This window comes from Neofelis nebulosa, chromosome 16 (genome assembly GCF_028018385.1).
Source record: "Neofelis nebulosa isolate mNeoNeb1 chromosome 16, mNeoNeb1.pri, whole genome shotgun sequence".
NCBI classification, from domain to species: domain Eukaryota; kingdom Metazoa; phylum Chordata; class Mammalia; order Carnivora; family Felidae; genus Neofelis; species Neofelis nebulosa.
The window spans coordinates 48332232-48355426 of record NC_080797.1 but is presented as its reverse complement, the minus strand read 5'-3'; the positions used below and the strand labels follow the sequence as shown (position 1 = coordinate 48355426).

Genomic DNA, 23195 nt, shown 5'->3' with positions numbered 1-23195 from the left:
GGGAAGATAGGGGAGAGATCAGCCCCCAGATCTCCAGCAGGTGGATCTTGGTTAGATATGTAAATATCTTGAAATAGAGTTCTATTAGTTCAGACTATTAATTATAAAGACAAAATTCAACTCAAACCAGCTTGAACAAAAAAAAAAAAAAAGGTTTATTGGCTCACATACTGGAAAGAACAGAAGTATGTGTGAAATCAAAAGTTTCTGCCTCGTACATCTCATCTCTATTTGGCTTGGCTTCATTCTCTCATTTCATATCCTCACTCTTGGTGCTTTTCACCCTTCTCCATGTGATAGGGAATAGGCCAGTAGCTCAAGCCTATGTCACAGCATATCTACCCCACTTTTCTCTCCAAACTTGTACACATCAAATTCTAAGGAAGATCTCTGGTTGGCCATCCTTGGTCAGTCCTAAACTCTGAACCAATCACTCTGGAGGGACTCTAATTGGCCAGATCCTAGTCATAGGACCACCCATGAGGCCAAGGCTATCAGAGTATTGTGACTCAAAGTCCTATGAACTAGCAAGGGTTACTTGTCCAACACCAAGAAAGACAAAAATGACAAAATTCAGAACACTAAGGAAAGTTAAGGATGAAGTATTTTTATGCGAGCAGCAACAAAAGAAGTGTAAAAATTACTCCAATCCAGAATGGCCTTCCTCTACCAGCATTCAGTTAAATTGCTCTTCTCAAACAGTAACTTTCTCATGAAATAAAACTCAGGGTATTGAGAAAATGCAGCAGGACAGGAAATAATCTTATTCTCCTCAGAAGTGTAAAGAAGGGAAAGAACTGGATGTAGGTTCCCACCGACAAGGCATTGACTTGGGACTAAGTTTACCTCCAGAAGGTAGAGTAAAAGACCGCAAGCTACAATCCAAGAAAGCGTGGGCCCAACACAAAGAAGTTGGAAGGTCTCAGATGGTAGATGTTGAATGTTTCTCCAGGTAGATTTCCAAATAGTGAGAGTCACCTATCTGCGAGGTATTTAGGCTGAGATTATAATGCCTACCTTCAGTCCTTGGTCTGATAAGAACAGGGACTGATAAGAACAAGGCAGTGCCTTCAGGTCTAGAGAGAGTATGGTTCTCAGCAAATTTCTAAGTCAGGGATTCAGACACAGGGAACAGATAAAGGTGTAATTACAAGAATTGATTACCAGAAAGTTTGGTCTTGGAGACAATTCAGAAACCCGTTGTTGGAGCATGAGGTTAGAGCTGGTCTAAATAGTGTTTGTAACTTCTTGTGCCAAGTTCCTGGGTGATAAGCAGGAGTGCATTTCAGAAGCTGAGATTTATTTTAGGGGCCAGGTTTATTTAGGGAGAGGGAAGATTAGAAGTGGGAAGTCAGGCAGGTTCTGACAGGTACAAGGAAAGATTATTTACTATGCAAGTTTAATTGAATGTGTTTTGATCAGATCAAGTTCCAGAGCTGTATCAAAATATTACAAGGAAGATATTTTTTAAAAGGGGTACGGTCCACATCTGATTTGAAGCACCCAGAGCTATGAGAATATCATGATCAATAAATATTAGGTACAATGTTGGGGCACATTTGGATAAGAATAATTTGAGATCTTATATTCATCTCTAAGATGTGCCTCTCTGTGTGAAGCTGTATGAATAAAAATGTGTCTTCAGTTTTACTTACAAATTAAAAATACAAACATACCTCCAGTAATGTAGATAATGCTGTGGGTTGAATTTTTTTCCTTATTAAATTCTAGTTAAGCCATCCATCACTTCAAGAGACAATTTTCTCAAGTGTGCTTTTCTTAAAACCACTGAATTTTACTTATTCTCCTAGATCATGAAGAATTTTGACTCCTAGGGGAAAATCTCACGCACGTGCCCATCTGTTCCTTTTTTTGGTGGGGGGGAAGAGTTTTCTTCCGTCCTTTCTATTTGAAAATTATTGCTTTCCCATTCCATGGGATTCTGGTGGGTCTGTCGGTTACATGGGCTTATGACCTAGGCTGCCCAATCAGAGTACTTAATTCCCCTAGACACGCAATTGGTCCAGGATGGAGCAAGTGACATAATCTAAGTTCTTTCCAAAGATTGATGTAAATCTGGAGGCAGCAAGAGTCCCCCTCTTTTCTTTGGAATTGCTCACTGTGAAAATACAGTAAACCTGGGCTATTTGGTGGATTATCTTTGCTCCTATATGAAGAAAGCCTGCCTGAAAATGAAGCCACACAGAGAAAAACAGAGAGAGAGAAAAATGTAGGAGAGATCTAATGACATAATTTGCACTCTAGAACCAGTTATGCTCAAAGCAGGCCCTATTCATTGGTCTTCCCATTTCTGGGAACCTATACAATTCTCTTTGTTGCTTAAATTAGACAGTGTAGTTTCTGTCACTTCCCATTGAAAGACTCCAGACATTTAAAAATCAACGATCCAACCACACAGAGTCTCATGGTACTGTTGCTAGCCCTGGTCACCACATGAATACTGACCAGAGGTAAGCTTTACTCATTTTTACTCTATTGGAGGAATATTTGAGAACCAATTTTGTGTTGTGTAATTTTCACTTTTTGCCTCCATTGTCTACTTATTGGAATTGCATGCAATGAGGGCATATAAAATAGATTGAAAAATTAATGGGCTTAGTTTTAATTTAGCACAAGGGAATTCATATCAAGCCACAAAACTTTAGACATGAACTTGCTTTTCTGATCATCTTTTAAGTTTATTTATTTATTTTGAGAGAGAGAGAGAGAAAGAGAGAGAGAGAGAGCACACACAGTAGGGGCAGAGAGAGAAGGAGTGAGAGAGAATCCCAAGCAGGTTCCACACTATCATCACAGAGCTGATGCAGGGCTCAAACTCACGAACTGCAAGATCATGACCTGAGCTGAAACCAAGAGTCGGATGCTTAACTGACTGAGCCACTCAGGCGCCCCATTTTCTGATCATCTTGATGACAATGTTTTGAAAGAATTTAGTTCATGTACATGCTTGCAAGTAAGGACTAATCTTGCATGATGTTAGAGTAGATTACTTTGGGAATCAGTGAAGTTTCTTTGTATCATCAGGCATTTGAAAGAATGTATAAAAATCACACGACAAGGGGTGCCTGGGTGGCTCAGTCAGTTAAATGTTTAAGCGTCCCACCTTAGCTCAGGTTATGATCTTGCAGTTTGCGAGTTTGAGCCCCACATTGGGCTCTGTGCTGACAGCCCAGAGACTGGAGTCTGCTTCAGATTTGTCTCCCTCTCTGTCTGCCCCTCCCTTACTCACACTTTGTCTGTCTCTGAAAAGTGAATAAACCTTAAAAAAATTTTTTTAAAATAAAACTTCATTAATTACACAAAATAAAATGAAGCAGTTTTATCTATACAGATTTCAAGATTATCTTTTCAGCGTGAATGAAGACTTATTACAAGGTTTCCTTCTAGAAACTAACCTATTAATATATTCATAGCATTATCTCTCAAAAAGTAGTTAAAATAAGAAGAGCTATTTTACTAGATAGAATATATATTAAAATGAGGGGCTGTTGCAGAACCCAAAGTGCATATTTTCATAAATATAGATTTATTCAGGAACTTTCTCTCTGGAGATTTTTTTTTTTAATATATGAAATTTATTGTCAAATTGGTTTCCATACAACACCCAGTGCTCATCCCAAAAGGTGCCCTCCTCAATACCCATCACCCACCCTCCCCTCCCTCCCACCCCCCATCAACCCTCAGTTTCTCTCTGGAGATTTTTAAATTAAATGAACATCTTACTTAATATGTGGAGAATTAAATTTTGATGGTGGAGTAATATTATTACTGTATATTGCATTTATAGTTGGAATAATTTTAATAGACTAGAAATCTAGATGATGATAATAAAAGAAGGTAAGTTTCACTGGGTGCTTTGTATATGGCAGATACCTTCTAAACACTTTGTTTCTCTCATTTAATCTTCACAGCAACCCTATGAGGTAGGTACTATTATTATCCCCATTGTTTTTTTTTTTTTTCCTTTTTCATTACCATTTATTTATTTACTTTTGAGAGAAAAAGTGTGTACAACCTGAGAAGGGGCAGAGGGAGAGGGAGAGGATCCTAAGCAAGCTCTGTGCCCTGCATGGAGTCCACCACAGGGCTCCGTCTCACCACCTTGAGATCATGGCCTGAGCTGAAATCCAGGGTTGGATGCTTAACCGACTGAGGCACCCAGGCACCCTGTCCTCATTATTAAGATAGGAAACTAGTAATTGGTGGAGATAGGATCAAATTCAGGCAGCTAAGCTCCAGAGTCAGCTCTCTCAATGACTAAGCACCTCCTCTAGGTACAGCCCTAGCACAACAGAGAGAATTTAAAGAAATAACAGACATTTCCCTAACTTCCAATGGTATCTATTTGCATTCTTTGGTTCAAGAAACAGAAACTAACCCTGGCAACTCAAGCAGAAGAGTGTTTATTGGAAGTTAACGTGACCAACTTACAGAACCCATAGAAAGGCTGGAAAAGCAGGCTTGGGTTCAAACTGGAAACAAGGCAGATCTAGAGGGTGAGAGGCACGAACTGCAGGGAAAGCTTGTGGCACAGGTGGTATGGTCAAGATCCCTCTCAACTGGGATACACAGACTCCAAATATTTGCAGTCATTTCCCATGGTTTAGGACAGGAATTACAGGAAGGGAGTGTTCAATTGGTTTAGGTTGGAATCGCTTGAATCAGGGAAGAGGGTGAGAGCATACTTACTGAGGAGATTATATTCTGTAGAGGAGAGGTTATTGCTATGAGAGGCAGATTTCTGGAGTTTAATATTAGCTTTACCACTTACTTAGTAACATTGGTAATTTATTAATCTGTCTGTGGCTCAGTTTGCATATTTTCTAAAAATAGGGATAAGAGGGGCACCTGGGTGGCTCAGTCAGTTAAGCATCTGACTTTTAATTTCAGCTCAAGACATGATCTCAGGGTCATGAGATGGAGCCCTGAGTCGAGATTTTCTCCCTCCATCTCCTGCTGTCTTTTCCCAGCTTGCATGCACATGTGCATATACTCTCTCAAAAAAAATTTTTTTTTAATTAAAATAGGGATAAGGATAGTATTAATCTCTTAGCGTTGTTTACTGAATTAACAAGTTAATACTCATGAAGCTCTTTAAAAAAATTTTTTTTAAATGTTTGTTCATATTTGAGAGAGACAGAGCGCGAGTAGGGGAGGAGCAAGAGAGAGACACCGAATCCGAAGCAGCCTCCAGGCTCTGAGCTGTCAGCACAGAGCCCCACACAGTACTGGAACTCACAAACCACGAGATCATGACCTGAACTGAAGTCAGATGCTTAACCGACCGAGCCACCCCAGGCGTCCCACTCATGAAACTCTTAAAAGAGAACATGGCACACAGATAACCTATGATAAATGTTTACTTTCATTATATACAAAATTAAGTATAAATGGATATATTAATGGTCAATTAATTAATAAGAAAAGGCAAAACTGGTTTGTTTGTTTCTCTTCCTGTAGCTCTCAGAAACTTTTAGACTTTTTGATCAGAATAAAGATATGCCTCAGAAATGCAACAATACAGAGAACACATTGATCTTATTAATATTTTCCACTTGTGTGCACAGGGTTTTATTTATGATAATTTCACTTTCTTTTAAAAAAACTTTTTTTAATGTTTGTTTATTTGAGAGAGAGTGTGTGTGAGCAGGCGAGGGGCAGAGAGAGAGGGAGACACAGAATCCGAAACAGTCTCCAAGCTGTCAGCACAGAACCCAATGTGGGGCTCAAACTCAAGAACGCTGAGATCATGACACGAGCCGAAGTCGGACACTTAACCGACTGAGCCACCCAGGCGCCCCGATAATTTCACTTTCTTTGAACTTGCAAAGATTTTCATATGGGTCCCCACACTGAGAGAAGTGGTAAGCTTCTTGGTATTAAAAAAATCTAATGCTAGTAGGAACATGAAGATATGAAAAATTGAACTGTCTCTGGGGGTCATATTGTATGGGGTTCTGTGCTAAAAACTAAACTGGTTCCTATGCATTCCTTTGAGCTAGTCTGGGAAGTGTATTTTCTAGAACTAAAGCTCTGATAAGTTACAAGAGCTTCAACTTCGATTTATTTAGGGAGACATAAAAAAGGATACACATGACTCTGAAATATTAAATGTAGCTGTAGGAGCTCTCAAAAATCTCATTGGTTGAAGTTAATTGAGTTCTCAATAAGTAAAATTTATTTATTAAAAATTTAGGAATTAATATATTTAGTAAAGGAAAACAGTTTATTATATAAAGGTCTCATTATATTGGATAAGATAGATCTTTTCATAATTAGCATCATTTCTTACATGCTAATGATAATGAGTAGTTTAGAGATCAAGAAAAATGAACACATTTGTTCCTCTAATCTATTTAAAATATTTTTAAAATGTATTTTATTTTATTTATGTTTTTTAAACATAATGTTTAAACATTATGTTTTTTTAATGTTTATTTATTTTTGAAGGAGAGAAAGAGAGAGAGAGAGAGAGAGAGAGACAGAACATGAGTGGGGGAGGGGCAGAGAGAGGGAGACACAGAATCCAAAGCAGGCTCCAGGCTCTGAGCTGTTAGCACAGAGCCGGACATACCTGACAAGGAGCTGGAACCCACAAGCCGCAAGATCATGACCTGAGCCGAAACCAAGAGTCAGATGTTCAGCCGACTGAGCCAGAGCCAACTCAGCACAGAGCCTGCTTTTGGTATTCTCTTTCTCCCTGTCTCTCTGCCCCTTCCCTTCTCTCTCTGTCTCTCACAAAATAAATACACATTTAAAAAAATAGGGAAGAATGGAATAAAAGAAGTGAAAATATGTGTGTGAACCAAGAAAAGAAGTATATAAAGAGCAAAAAGTGAAGAGAAATGAAGAGATAGAAAACTGACAGAAAGATAAAGGGTATAGTACTTCATTTTGATGTGTAAGCCAAGGAGAAAATTATAGGGGTTTTGAAAGTTTCCCTACCAGTGGAGAAGTGGGCAAAAGAGTTCTATTACTTTAAAGGTACAGTTCTTTCCTTTATTATAAAAGTATTCCATGTTGGGGCACCTGGGTGGCTCAGTCAGTTAAGCGTCCGACTTCATCTCAGGTCATGATCTCACGGTTCACCAGTTCGAGTCCTGCATCAGGCTCTGTGCTGACAGCTTAGAGCCTGGAACCCACTTCAGATTCTGTGTCTCCCTCTCTCTCTGCCCCTCCCCTGCTCACTCTCTGTCTCTCAAAAATAAATGTTAAAAAAATTTTTGTTTCAAAATATTCCGTGTTCATTGCAAATTTTCAGAAAATACAGAAAACAAAATTTTTTCAGCTAAAACCCAGCCATTTCACAGGCATCAATTTGCATAGGAATGCTTTTAAGATTCAGGAGGATGTAGGCAATGAGAGCAGAGTGATCAAGATGGTCTGCCAGGCAAAAGCCACTGATAATACAACTATTGTCAAATAAACTTGGGTTTGTAAGCTTGCTGCAGCAAGGGAGAATGCACACTTGAACACCTGGGGGTGTCTAGGTTAAGAACCAGTGGGGAGGGTCTTGTTAGGATTTGGACTTACACTGATTGATTTGGGGAGAAGTGAGGGTTTGTTTTAGATTGTGTTCTGTCAAGACGCAGGGACAATTCCATGATTGGATATCTAAATTTTACCTAGAGGGCTGGAGTCACTCACATAGCTAGAACAGGGGAGTATTTGCTTATTTTCCTGGCTGCTTAACGTCCTCATTCTGCCCGTGTTCAGATATGATTACTGTCTTTTTCCTACCATAGTCACAGAAGTGACCTTGTCTAATTATTGTTACTCTGTTTATCTTCAGTGGGGGAACACCATAGCCAGCTATGTGCTGCCAGCTAAAAACTGTCAGGGACTTTTTTTTCACTTTCTCAATCAGTTATTAATCTTGGATTCAGACTTGTGCTCAAGTTTCCGCATGGGACTCTATGAAACCCAGGTGACAAAGTGTGACCAAAAGTATGGAAGAGGAATACCCCTGTTTCTGTATAGTTGCCATGCAGCACTTGGAGAGTTTTCCATTTTAGAAATGCTATGGGCCTGATGACTGCATCCTCTCCAGGGCTAGGGTCAAAGGTAAGAGGGAATTGCTGCCCCCCAGTGGCTTCCCGAGTAATTACACCAGTGACTGTACCCAAGCTCATAGGGAGACTTCCTGATAACTTGTAAGAAGGAATACCTCAAGTGGGCCAGAGGAGAAGGAGGATAGATATGCCTAGAAACAAGAGGCAGGAAAATTTCAGATATTACTGGTTTTCAAAAAAAAATTTTAATGTTTATTTATTTTTGAGAGAGAGAGAGAGAGAGAGAGAGAGAGAGAGAGAGACGGAGCATGAGCGGGAGAGGGGCAGAGAAAGGGAGACACAGAAACGGAAGCAGGCTCCAGGCTCTGAGCTGTCAGCATAGAGCCCGACAAGGGGCTCAAACTCACGAGCCACGAGATCATGACCTGAGCCGAAGTCGGATACTTAACCGACTGAGCCACCCAGGAGTCCCCAGATATTACTGTTAATGTGACCCTGTCAGTACTCTCAGCTTGGCAAAACCTGGAGAAATATTGGCGACATGGATTGTAGGTTTTCAATAAGAACATATTTTAATGTTTATTTATTTTTATTTATTTATTTTGAGACAGGGAGAGAGAGAGAGAGAGCAGCGGTGGGGCAGAGAGAAAGGGAGACAGAATCCCAAGTAGGCTCCACACTGCCAGCGCAGAGCCCAATGTGGGGCTTAAACTCGTGAACCGTGAGATCACGACCTGAGCCAAGATGAAGAGGCAGACAGTTAACCAACTGAGCCACCCAGGCACCCCGGAACATATTTTATAAACACAGAAGGTGTATGTTTAAGATTAAGAATTTAAACATTTATGTTGGACTGAGAAAGGACCATGCAACCTAGAAATGCAGAATAATTAAAGGTGAGGGGTTAAAAAACATTTTAGTATCAAGAATTATATAATAAAGTTTATATAAATAAGGTTGAAATTTTACTAAAGGTGGGAAGGATATTGAGAAATTGGAATCCTTGCACATTGCTGGCAGGAATGTAAGATGGTACAGCTCTATGGGAAATAGTATGGCAATTCCTCAAAACGTTAAACATAGAATTACCATATGATACAGCAACTTCACATAGGTATATACACAAAAGAATCAAAAGTAGGGCCTGGAACAGATATTTGTACATCCACATTCACAGCAGCATTTTTTCATAGTAGCCAAAACGTAGAAAAAACAATCAACAAGTAAGTGGATATGGTATGTCCATACAGTGGAATATTATTCAGCCTTAAAAAGGAAGGAAATTCTGACACATGCTACACAACATGGATGAAACTTGATGGCATTATGCTAATGCAATAAGCTAGACAGAAAGAAAATATTGCATGATTCTATTTATAGGAGGTACCTAGAATAGACAAATTCATAGACAGGAAGTATAAAATGGGTTACCAGGGACTAAGGAGGAGTGGTGAATGGAGAGTTATAATTTAATGGGTACAGAGTTTTGGTTTGGGATGATGAAAAAGCTCTGTAAATAGATAGTGGTAATGGTTACACAACACTGTGATGTATGTACTAACACTGATTTATACACTTAAAAATGGTTAAAATGGTAAATTTTATGTCACATATATTTTATCATTATATAAAATTTATGTGTGAAATATTTATGTGAAATAAAATGAATTCATTATTTTATCTTTAAAGAAATATGAAATGTTCCATTTGTGTACTTTAAAAAAAACTGTTGGACTTTATTGACTGATTTTTATTACACAAAGAATATATTTTAAGAGTATTGGTATTATATACTTTAAAATAAGGTTATAAAAAAATAAAATAAAATAAGGTTATAATTTCATGGCCTTAAGCATGAATTCTTTGGATATGTCCCATGACCAGATGACATTAAATTGAAAGCTCCAGGTTTCCCACCCATCTTTTATTTATTTATTTATTTATTTATTTATTTTTGTTTTTTAAACGTTTATTTCTGAGACAGAGAGAGACAGAGCATGAACGGGGGAGGGTCAGAGAGAGGGAGACACAGAATCCGAAACAGGCTCCAGGTTCTGAGCTGTCAGCACAGAGCCCGACGCGGGGCTCAAACTCACAGACCGCAAGATCATGACCTGAGCTGAAGTCGGCCGCCCAACCGACTAAGCCACCCAGGCACCCCTCCCACCCATCTTTTAGAGAAATAACATTTTAAGGATTTTCTGCTATGTTTTTATTTACCAGGTACTTCTTGGTATAGAGGGTAAACTTAAAGATACTGTAAATTAGCTGTTCCCAACTAAATTAATAGTTTGGCTTGATTCATGATTGCTATATTTAACTTTGATTACAATTAGAGAAAATAAAAGTGATTCTAAATAGAAGTCTACATAAAAGTATATTAAAAATTGGTTCCCCAAGTAGCCCCAGAGAAAATAATATATCTTGATGCTATTGGGATTTGCAGTTTTTTAAACATAAGGAAAAGAGTGTATTATAGCAAGAGGAACTGTGAAGCTGCCCAAAGACTTCAGATCAGGAGATCTGAGTTCAAATTTACTTGGCCTTGTGTGAGTCTAACTGTACCCAGCACAGTGCCTGGAAACACAGTAGGTGGGCAGTAAATATGTAATGAATAAGTGGATGATAGATAAATGAATGTCGCTTCCTCTCTCTGAATCTCAGTTTTCTCATCTGAAAAAGGAGGGAGTTGGAAAAGATGAGTAGGTCTCAGCTCTGGCTGTACATTAGAATCACCTGCAGAGCTTTTAAAACTCCTGATACTGGCAGCCTTAAAGAGGAATGAATTCTAACAGGTGCTACAACACAGATGCACCTTGAAGGCAATTACACTATGTGAGCTAAGCCAGTCACAAAAACAAAACAAAACAAAACAAAACAAAAATTGTATGATTCCATTTACATGAAGTACCTAACATAGTCAAATTGATCAAGACAGAAAGTAGGATGGTGGTTAAAGAGGAGAAAGAGGGAACAGGAAGTTATTTTTAAATAGGTATAGTTTCTGTTTGGGAAGATGAAAAATTTCTGGAGGTCGATTGTGATGATGGCTGCATGACGTTATGAGTGTACTTAATACTACTGAACTATACACTTTCAAATGGTTAAGAGGGTGAATTTTATGTTTTGTATATTTTAATACACATACACACAAATACTGACGTTGGGCCCCTTGCCAGATGAATTGAGTCAGACTGGGTGGGGTCTGGGGGCAAAGGAATGGGGCTTAAGGGCTTTTTATTAAAAAGCTTCTCAGGTAATTCTAATGCAAGTCAAGAACTCCTCACCCAGATGATGTTTGACATTGTGTTTTACTTCAACCACCCATAATTCTAAGTAAGATGACCCAACAAGAGAAAATGAAGACTTCTAGCTAACATTCTTCTCCAATTTCACAAACATAAATAACTGCTTCCTTGGATAAATTGCCTGAATCCAAATTGCTAATGGAGTTACACTAAATCTTTTCTAAATTATTTTTTCTGTTTAATAGTTTTACTTCTTTTCCTTCTTTTCATAAAACTTCACTGGGCAGATGTACAATTCTCCACTCAATGAAAATTTGTATAAATAGCAATAGATTCTAATATAAATTGTTCTTATAAAGAACACATATGTCCACATTGAGCAAGACATTGCTTTTTCAAAGCCAATTTTTTCTAAAACCTGACATTTTCTGTTTTAGCTGTCACAAATATCCAAATAAGTTTTTAATCCAAGGCTTTATTTTAAAGTAATTATTGTAGAATACCTTTTTAGATAAAATCATTTTAAAATAATAGATTTGTAAACATTAAAAGCAATTAGAAAGTTTTCAACAATGAAAACTTAAAGTGACAGAGGAAAAGGAAAACATGGGTTACTTTTCTAAAAACCTAATTGTTTTGTAAAAGAAGGATTGTTTTACAGTATTTCATTGTCTTGATGCAATAATCACAGGATATTGGGCCAGACTACAATATCAGAGCTAAAGCAAACTAAAGATGAAGTGGAAAATATTTTTAAATGCTTTCCATCTAAAATGAGAGAATTGATGCATGTGAAATAAAAAGTAATTGCTTTTGATTCTAGATTTTTATGTATTTTTACATATAAATCTTCTAATGAGTTTCGAGTGAAAATTGTTCTTAACAAAACAACAACCTTAAGTGAGTTAAACTTCTAAATTTTTTGTTTTTGTTTTTGTTTTTTATTTTTTTATTTTTTTTTTATTTTTTATTTTTTTAAATTTTTTTTCCCAACGTTTTTTATTTATTTTTGGGACAGAGAGAGACAGAGCATGAACGGGGGAGGGGCAGAGAGAGAGGGAGACACAGAATCGGAAACAGGCTCCAGGCTCCGAGCCATCGGCCCAGAGCCTGATGCGGGGCTCGAACTCACGGACCGCGAGATCGTGACCTGGCTGAAGTCGGACGCTTAACCGACTGCGCCACCCAGGCGCCCCTGTTTTTGTTTTTTAAATAGACTGCACACCTAGCATGGAGCCCAACGTGGAGCTTAAAGTCACAACCCTGAGATGAAGACCTGAGCTGAGATCAAGAATTAAATGATCGAGGCGCCCCAAGTGAATTAAACTTCTAGAATTCAGTTATTTTTTTTTATCTTTCTTTCCTTTAGAACTTCTGAAATGTCCTCTTTAAAACATATATGGTAACATTATATATTCTCACTGAGCCATGTAGCTTAAATGTGCTGTATACGAACTGTAGCTATTTAATTACTGAACTAATTTCACACTAACAGAGCAGGATATTTTTTATGCTTTTAAACCACATCAGATACTGGCTTCTGATTTGTTGAGACAAGGCATTTATTCTTTAATTCAATTCAGAGTAGTCAAAAGTCCTGATAATAATATGTATGTTTTTAAAAGAGTGAACATAGTATTCTCTCCCTCTCTCTTTCTTCCATTCAAAAAACACTAAGCATGGGGCATCTGGGTGCCTCATTTGGTTAAGTCTCTGACTACGGCTCAGGTTATGATCTCACAGTTCATGAGCTCGAGGCCTGTCTGGCTCTGTGCTGACAGCTCAGAGCCTAGAGCCTGCTTTGGATCCGTGTCTCCCTCTCTCTCTGCCCCTCCTCCACTCATGCTCTGTGTCTCTCTCTTGCTGTCAAAAATAAATAGATATGGGGCGCCTGGGTGGCTCAGTCGGTTAAGCGTCCAACTTCAACTCAGGTCACGATCTCTCGGTCCGTGAGTTCAAGCCCCGCGTTGGGCTCTGGGCTGATGGCTCGGAGCCTGGAGCCTGCTTCGGATTCTGTGTCTCCCTCTCTCTCTGCCCTTCCCCTGTTCATGCTCTGTCTCTCTCTGTCGCAAAAATAAATAAACGTTAAAAAATAAATAAATAGGGGCGCCTGGGTGGCTCAGTCGGTTAAGCGTCGAACTTCAGCTCAGGTCACGATCTCGCGGTCTGTGAGTTCGAGCCCCGCGTCGGGCTCTGGGCTGATGGCTCAGAGCCTGGAGCCTGCTTCCGATTCTGTGTCTCCCTCTCTCTCTGCCCCTCCCCCGTTCATGCTCTGTTTCTCTTTGTCTCAAAAATAAATAAACGTTAAAAAAAATTTTTTTAAATAAATAAATAGACATTAAAAACAAACAAAAAAACCACTAAGGACTTATTATGTGCCTTGCTCATTCCTATGGATACAAAAACAACAAATCACATTCCTTGCCTTCAGAGAATAATTCACAACGAAGTGGAAGAGGCAGACAAATAAGCATATAATATGGAATAATAAACATAAAATATACATATGCGATATGTTAGACACACACAGTATATTAAGGAAGGCCATAGGAGAGGGGCCTGAACTAAGGAGAGAGGAAGGAAAGAAGGTGGTGGTTTCCCTGGAGCAGGGGACGTCTGAGCATGTAATATTCCTTTGAATTAATTTATATGGAGAGAGCTCCTTATATTTTGTAAGTAAATACACATTTTTTAAAGTATTTAAATCTCCTAAATTCTTCACATGGCATTCCAGAATCTTCATAATCTGACCACCAACTTTCTCCCCAGCCTAACATTTGCTATTTCCTTTCGCATCTTTTGTGCTCCAGTGGTGTCTAATTGCTATTCTAAATAGGTCAGTGTTGGCTCACACTTTCACACTTGGGAGCACGAGGGTCCCCTTGCTGGAGAATGAAATGGCTCCTGTCCCTACACTCTTATTTAGCTATCACGTCCTCTGTGAAGCCACCCTTAACTCTCCAGCCTGGGTAGACACCTGACCTTTGATCACTAGAAACATTTGGGCACACACCTAAAGTTTCCTGAATAGAAGACTCATCTACAGTGTTTATTAAAAAGCATATTCCAGGACCTCGGAACTTCCATGGAAAAAGCATGGTGATCTGTTTATTAAACAAGTCACCCAGGGAATTCTCATTGGCAGAAAAGTTTTGGAAACATTACTCTATATTATAGCGCTTCTCATATTACCATTGTTTGAATGATTCGTCTTTCAATAGCCTGCAAACTGCATTTGTTCATTATTATATTCCCAGTCCCAATACAGTGCCCAACTCATGGAAGGGAGCAAATCATGAATAAATGAGAAAATCTAATTAAAAATGTTTAATCTACTCTATTTCTTGTAAGAGTCCTAAAAACATTAAGAAAGCAGTTTTCTGACTTCTGCATTCTCTTATTCCATGACAACTATGCTTTAGCCTTGGTTAAGTTGCTCTAAAAGGTGTTTGTGCTTCTTAGTGCCTCAGCTAGCCACTTATTTCCCATTATCCAGGTGCTACTTACCAAGGTCTTACTATGCTGGGATTAAGCCTCAGTTTTCTGTGAATGAAGTGAGAATGTTAATAGTGCCTATCTCATAGGTATTTTTATGAGAAGTAAATGGAATAATATATGTAACACTTAGCACAATGTCTAATATTAAGAAAGTGCTAAGTAAATGAGGTAATAATAACAAAGACCAGTTAGGTTTTTTTTTTTTTAAAGCTTATTTATTTGGGGTGCCTGGGTGGCTTAGTTGGTTAAGCGTCAGACTTTGGTCCAGGTCATGATCTCATGGTCCATGAGTCCAAGCCCCTCATCGGGCTCTGTGCTGACAGCTCAGAGTCTGGAGCCTGCTTCAGATTCTGTATGTGTGCCCCCTCTCAAAAATAACTAAACATTGGGGCACCTAGGTGTTTCAGTCAGTTGAGCATCTGACTTCAGCTCAGGTCATGCTCTCATGGTTCATGGGTTCAAACCCCACATCAGGCTTTGTGTGGACAACTCAGAGCCTGGATCCTACTTCGGATTATTCTGTGTCTCCCTCTCTCTCTGCCCTCCCCTGCTCATGCTCTGTATCTGTCTCTCAAAAATAAATAAACATTAAAATTTTTTTCTTAAATAAATACATAAACATTAAAAAATTTTTTTTAAAGGGGCGCCTGTGTGGCTCTGTGGGTGAGCGTCTGACTCTTGCTTTCAGTTCAGGTCATAATCTCACAGCTTGTGAGTTCGAGCCCATGTAGGGCTCTGTGCTGACAGCACAGAGCCTGCTTGGGATTCTCTGTCTCCTCTCTCCCTGCCTTTCCCCTGCTTGCTCTCTCTCTCTCAAAAAATAAATAAATAAACCTTAATTTTTTTTTTTATTTTGAGAGAGAGAGAGAGAGAGAATCCCAAGGAGACGCTGCTCTGTCAGCACAAAGCCTGATGTGGGGCTCGAACTCACAAACTATGAGATCATGACCCAAGTGGAAATCAAGAGTCCAACACTCAACAGACTGAGCCACTTGGGCACCCCCAAGACCAGTTAGATGTAGTGATTATGCCTCTGTGAAGTCCAAGTACAAGTAAGGAATCTACAATGTGATGCTTTGAGCCATTTCCTTGAGGGGTACACTTTAAGACTTTAAAATCCCTTTTCCAGTTGTCTCATTTCAAAATCCTTTCTGATTCAGCCTCTCTTCCCCTATTGTTGTAATAACCCACATGTCATGGCAAAAGATAATTTTATGAAAAGAGCTATAAGAGTGGCATACTAATATGAACTTTGTCCCTTTTTGGAAGTCTGTCCTTGGAGGTTTTCTCTAAATATTTGTCTTTCAAATTCTTAGGATCTTATAATGTCTAGTACCTGGCCATGAGACCTGATTTCCAAAGGATCAGAACTTTAATTACCATCTTGCCATCCCCCTACCCCAAGATGTCCAGTTTTAATGCATCGATACCAACGTGTTCTTGATTATGGTTATATATTAAGGGTATGATGATAGCCAAATATTCTGGGTCCAAAGAGACAGCAGGTTATCACCTGTTGACTGTTTAATAGATAAAGAAATGCAAAATGACAGAAGGCTATGCTGTTGCCTAATCCTGGAAAACAAAAGAAAAGAAATATTAACCCAAGAGATTTGGCTACATGCCCAGGGTGCTTAAGTGATAATCCAGAATAATTCTCAACTCCAAGTAATTATCCCATCCCCTTTTAAACCTCCTCACTCAGCACATTTTTCCCCTGCTAAAGGCCAATCTCCTTTAAAATATAATCTTTACCTACTTTAAACCTACCATGAGGAGCTTCCTAGTTAACCTTTTGAGGTTAACACTTTGATCTCGACAAATTTGTAGTTTTTCCAAGCCTTGATATATGCTCCACTGAACTCTGGTGTTTTTTGTAAGGTTCAGATCAGGATAATCTATGGGAAGGTGTAGGTGTAGGGAAAGTGGTCTCACCAAAGTCTACCCATCCTAGACCTAGAGGGTATTATGCTAAGTGAAATAAACCAGACTGGAAAAGACAAATATCATATGATTTCATTTATATGTGGAATCTAAAACACAAAACAGGGGCACCTGGGTGGTTCAGTCAGTTAAGCCTCCAACTTCAGCTCAGGTCAAGATCTCACAGTTTGTGAGTTCGAACCCCACGTCAGGCTCTGTGCTGGCAGCTCGGAGCCAAGAACCTGCTTCAGATTCTGTGTCTCCCTCTCTTTCTGACCCTCTCCTGCTCTCTCTCTCTCTCTCTCTCTCTCTCTCTCTCAACAATAAATAAATATTTAAAAAATTTTAAACAAAACAAATGAATAAACAACCAAACAAAAAGCAGAACCAGACCTATACATAAACTGATGGTTTATTTATAACAAACTGATGGTTGCCAGAGGGGAGGGAGATGGGGGAATGGGTAAAATGGTTGAAAGGGAGTGGAAGATCTAGGCTTCAGTTATGTAATGAATAAGTCACAGGAATAGAAGGTATCATAGGAAATACAGTCAGTGGTATTGTAAGATGACAGATACCTACACTTGTGGTGAGCATAGCATAATGTATAGAGTTGTGGTTTTTAAAAATTTTTAATTCCAGTATACTTAACATACAGTGTTCTATTAGTTTCGGGCATACAATATAGTGATTTAACAATTCCATACATCACCCAGTGCGCATCATAACAAGTGCAGTCCTTAATGCCCATCCCCATCCACCTTCCTCGGGTAACCATCAGTTTGTTCTACATAGTTATGAGTCTGTTTCTTGGTTTGTCTCTCTCCCATTGGTTTTGCTGATTAAATCCCACATATGAGTGAAATCATGTAGTATTTGTCTTTCTCTGATTTATTTCTCTTAGCATTATACTCTCTAGCTTCATCCATGTCATTACAAATGGTAAGATTTCTTTTTTTTTTTTTGTGGCTGAATGATATTCCAATGTGTCTGTATATACCACATCTTCTTTATGCATTCATCTATGAAAGGGCACTTGGGCAGCTTCCATAATTTGGCTATTGTCAATAATGTATAGTCTTGTTGAATCAGTATGTTGCACACCTGAAACTAATGTAACATTGTGTGTCAGCTACACTCAAATTAAAAACAAACTTAAAAAAAAAAATCTACCCATCCTAGATCTATAACGTAATGAGACTTGAACTACAGAATGAACAATAAGACACAATGTACTAAAGAAGGAAAAAAAAAGCCCTTTGCACAGTGAAGGAAAGCATCAACAAAACAAAAAGGCAACCTATTAAATTGGAGAAGATATTCGCAAATGATATATCTAATAATGGGTTAATATCCAAAATACATAAAGAACCTACATAACTAAATACAAAAATAACAAATAATCCAATTAAAAATGGGCAAAGAAACTGAATAGATACTTTTTTTTTTTTAATTTTTTTTCAACGTTTTTAATTTTATTTTTGGGACAGAGAGAGACAGAGCATGAACGGGGGAGGGGCAGAGAGAGAGGGAGACACAGAATCGGAAACAGGCTCCAGGCTCCAGGCTCCGAGCCATCAGCCCAGAGCCTGACGCGGGGCTCGAACTCACGGACCACGAGATCGTGACCTGGCTGAAGTCGGACGCTTAACCGACTGCGCCACCCAGGCGCCCCTGAATAGATACTTTTACAAAGAAGACATATAGATAGCCAACAGACACATAAAAAATGCTTAACATCGCTAATCATCAGGGAAATGCAAATCAAAACCACAGTAATATATCACCTTACATCTGTCAGAATAGCTAAAATAAGAAACACAAGAGATAACAAGTTTTGGCGAGGATGTAGAGAAAAAGGAACTCTTGTGCACTGTTGGTGGGAATGCAACTGGTACAGCCACTGTGGAAAACAGTATGAAGTTTCCTCGAAAAAGTTAATAATAGAACTACCGTAATAATCCAGTAATTCCACTACTGGGTATTTACCCAAAGAAAATGAACACTAATTCAAAAGTGGGGTTTGAACACTAATTCAAAAAGATATGTGTACGCTTTATGTATTGAAGCATTATTTAGAATAGCCAAGATATGGAAGCAACCCAGTTGTCCATGGATAGATGAATGGATAAAGAAGATGTGATATTAAGAAGCAAAAGGAGAAGAGAAAGGACGAGGAGGAGCGGGGGAGATGGAGGGAAAGGAGAAGTAGAAGTATACATATACAATGGAATATTACTTAGCCATAAAAAAGAATGACATCTTGGCATTAGGAACAACATTATTGGACCTAAGTGAGATAAGTCAGTCAGAGAAAGGCAACATGATTTCGGTCACATGTAGAATTTAAGAAACAAAACAAATGAATTAACAAAGAAAAAGACACAAACAGTTCCTAAAAACAGAGAACAAAAGTGGTTGCCAGAGGGGAAGTGGGAGGGGGGATGGGTGAGAAATAGATAAAGAGGATTAAAAGTACACGTGAGCTCACACACACACACACACCCCACACACCTCAAAGCTAATGTATTTTAATGTGAAACAACCATAATAGCAACATGAATCTGAATGTATTATGGCCCTTATTTCACTTTGAGATGCACTCAAGTACCTTTAGTTGGAAATGCAACTTACTTTTCTTTTTCCGACTCACTTCTCAAATCAATGACACCATGTCAAATGACTTATTTATCTGGAATACATTTGCATGCCACTGTGTGGTCCGGCCATCTTTTCCAGATTTATAAAGCATTTATTGAGTACCTACTACGTTCTGGGTACATTCTCAAACATGCCTTATTTTTGTTCCGCTTATTTTATGGATAAGGAAACAAAACCTTGGTGAGGTTAAATCTCTTGCCAAGTTTTCAACATAATTCAAAATCTAGTGCTACACAATCACTTCCTCTACCAAAATATAAAATGCAAGATATTTTTTGTAAAAGAGATTGAGAAATATTTTTTTATTTTTCACAATTTTTTCATTCAGGAAATATTTATTGAGAAGTATTTATTGAACACTTACCATATACCAGACACTTTTCTAGATACTAGGAATGCATTCATGAACAAAACAATGATGCAAAGCTTATATCTAAATGGGAGGAGAGTGAAAATGATCATGTCAGTTGTCAGTATGTAAGACGGCAGTAAGTGCTAAAATAGCTCCACATTGCCCAGTAATAAAATTCCTGCCCTCGTTTTTCTTGTCCTAGAAATCAACACCTTTTGTAATTTTTACATGGCCAATCACTTCCTCCTTAAAGAATTTTTCTCACTATATACAAAATCAACTACCTCAGCGGTTGTTCCTTCTCACTGTTCTTTACTGGTCCTCTTCATTTCTCTGACCTCTAAATACGGAAGTGTTGCAGGATTCAGCCCTCATATCTCTTCTTGGTCTATATTCATGTTTTATTCTGTCTCACAGTTTAAATACCATCTATGCACTGATGACTCCCCAACATATATCTCTATTCTAGACCTCTCCCCTAAATGTGTGAGTGTCAGATCTTGGATATCTGATAGAGATCTCAGGCTTAACAGAAAATGACTGTAATTTTATCCCAAACTTCCAATCGCTCAGGCCACAGACCTTGGAGTCATCCTTGACTCCTTTCTTTCTCCTATCCCCACATCCAGTTAGTGAGCAAATCCTGTCTGGTCTACCCCATATCAGTCCATTTCTCTCTGATTTCACTGGACACCCTGCCCTGGCCACCATCAACTCTCATCTATATTATTGCAGATTCCTAACTGCATTCCTTGTTCCTACCTTTGCCCCTTCCATTCAACGATCCAATTAATTCTTTTAAAATAAAAGTTAGCCTGTGTCATTATTTTTCTTAAAACCCGCCAATGGATTCACATGCCACGTTAAGTAAAACTACAAAGCTCAAATGGCTGTCAAGGGCCTCGATGGTTTCAACCTGCTATTTCTCTGACATCATATTCTATTCTCACCTCCTTCCTTGTCATATTGCCAACACTTTGGCCTATTGCTCTGCAAGCATACGTCCACCTCAGAGCCTTTGAACTTGCTGCTCCTTCTTCCTGGAAACTTCCTACTGATTATCTCATGGCTCATTCCCCTAACATACCTTAAGTCTCTCCTCAAAGTCACCGTAGCAGTGAGTCCTTCCCTGAGTATCCTACAACATATCCTTCCTCTTACTCAGCTTTATTTTTTTCCCCACAAAACTAGTCACCAACTGATATAAAATGTTTGCATATTTGCTTTTTTCCCTTCTTCTTTTCTTTACCCTAGAATGTAAGTTCTGAATATAAGTTGTAGGCCGACAAGGAGATGCCTATTTTGTTGACTGCTATATTTCTACACTGGAACAATGTCTGACACACAGCCAATACTGATTGGATGAATGACTATCAGGAGGCAGTTATTTTCAAGTGATGAAAATCCAAGCCTAAATTATCTAAAAAGACAAAAAAGAAGGTGAGGCACCTGGGTGGCTCAGTCAGTTAAGCGTCCAACTCTTGATTTCGGCTCAGGTCATAATCTCACCATTCATGAGTTGGAGCCCCTCATCGGGGCTGGCAGTGCAGAACCTGATTGGGATTCCCCTTCCCCTGAGCGCTTTCTCTCTCTCTCTCTCTCTCTCTCAAAATATAAATAAATAAATAAATACCAAAAAAGAAGGTATTGGCTTAAGTAGCGAAAAAGTCTGGGAATATACTGGTTTCAGGCACATCTGGAGTCAGGGGGTTAAACGATGGTATCAGGACCACAGCTCTCTGGATGTCTCTGATCTTCCTATCTCTCTGCTGGCTTTATTTCCAAGCATACATTCCTTTCATGGTAGGAAGATGGTGACCAGCAGTGGCAGGTTAATGTCCTTATAGCTCCAAGGACAAAAAGAAACTTCCCATTCCCAACAATCTAAAGTCCTGACATGCACTGGCCTGGATTGCTCACATGTTCCCCACAAAAGAATCACTGGCTGAGAATGCAACACTTCGGTTAACCAGATGCCAGTCATATGACCCCTCCTAGAGCTGAGGGTGGAGCCAACAGTACAAACTCCAGATTTAATAATTTGTATTGTAGAGCTTCAAACATGTTTGAGTGCTCAGCTGAGTCCATCCCTGGTGTGTGAAACTTGGGACCATGACACATGGGATGGGCCATCTGGTACATGCCCCTATTTTGATGCACTGGGCTCCTCTGAACCCTGAGAGACTGCAGAGGTGCCCCCTCTCTATTAAAGCTAGCAGTCAGGTATGAAAAGACACCAGAGAAGGCTCAACCTCACAAGACAACGGGGATCCCCATCAACATCTGCCTCAGCTCCTCTCCTGGGTTCTAGATCATTGAGCTGGGTCTGAAAAAGAAGGAAAGGGACTATTCCCAAATGGAGCTGTAAAAATGAGCCAGCATGTTCCAGTAGGAGCCTGAGAGTACTCGTGGGATGAAATTTTGAGGGTGCTTGATCAAGGGAGCCAGAACCTAACACTGGAAAAAGTACAGTTTATTGAAACCTAACACTGGAAAAAGTATAGTTTATTGAAATCTCATATCTCTACCCTCCCAGGATATGGGATTTAATATTGAGCAAGAACCCCAGGGGATGGGGCAAATTCACTGCTAGGGCAGCTCTTAGAAACATGGAGAAAGTGATGGTCCACTCTGAATGAAGTCAAAACATCTGAATTGCTGACAGATGGTAGAGGAAAGAATCAAGAAAGCGAGAGAAGTAAACACATTGGAATAGATATTTTGTGAGGCCGATGACCTACCAAAGGATACTACATGTATGTATATTACATATACCCAGACAATGCTACATTTGTCAAAGCTATCAGGAATATGCTAGTGAGAGAGGCACCAGCATCAGTTAAAGTTTCAGTGGTGGCTAGGGTTACCAGTAGGAGAGACTGTCATAGGGCTTGGCCCACTGACAAAAATGGGCCTGATGGGGCCCTGAAGCAGTAGAGACTAGGGGGCAGCACCTAACTACCATAAGCCAAGGCGGGGGTGGGCGGGGATCCCACAATTACTGCCATGACCAGCAAAGTGGAATGGCAGCCAAGGGGGCTTGACTCAAAGAAAGCTGTGGAGATGGTTAATAGAATCCTAAGGGGCAAAATAGATAGGCAGCTAATGTGGGTATTGCTTAACATACATCATCCAAAGAAAGCAGGGATGGAGAGCACAAGGCTGAGAGCAGTTGCCCAATAAAAAGCCATGATTGGGGCATCTGGGTGGGTCAGTCGGTTGAGTGGGCGACCCTTGATTTTGGCTCAGGTCATGATCTTGCCGTTCGTGAGATCATGCCCCACATGGGGCTCTGTACTGACAGAAATGACCCTGCTTCGGATTATCTCTCTTCTCTCTCTCTCTCTTGTCTTTCAAAATAAATAAATAAACTTAAAAAAAAAAGTCATGATTGGGGAACCAGCAAGAACTCCATTTGAACTACAAGTTATGGCTCCTGCCTGGACATTTTTAATCCCCGTGTCCATGGATGAGCAAGCA

At 39.3% G+C, this 23195-nt stretch overlaps 1 long non-coding RNA gene and 1 pseudogene across 1 annotated transcript in view; one reads left to right on the top strand and one right to left on the bottom strand.

The window, feature by feature from the left end:
- The window catches only part of LOC131498065 (glyceraldehyde-3-phosphate dehydrogenase-like), a 141676-nt pseudogene that overhangs the window by 26890 nt on the left and 91591 nt on the right, over positions 1-23195 (bottom strand).
- LOC131498070 (uncharacterized) overlaps positions 1-23195 on the top strand; it is a 65745-nt gene that overhangs the window by 31393 nt on the left and 11157 nt on the right. The window contains exon 2 of the long non-coding RNA XR_009255273.1: positions 12498-12597. This is a non-coding gene — a long non-coding RNA (uncharacterized LOC131498070). The remainder of the gene's footprint in view (positions 1-12497; positions 12598-23195) is intronic.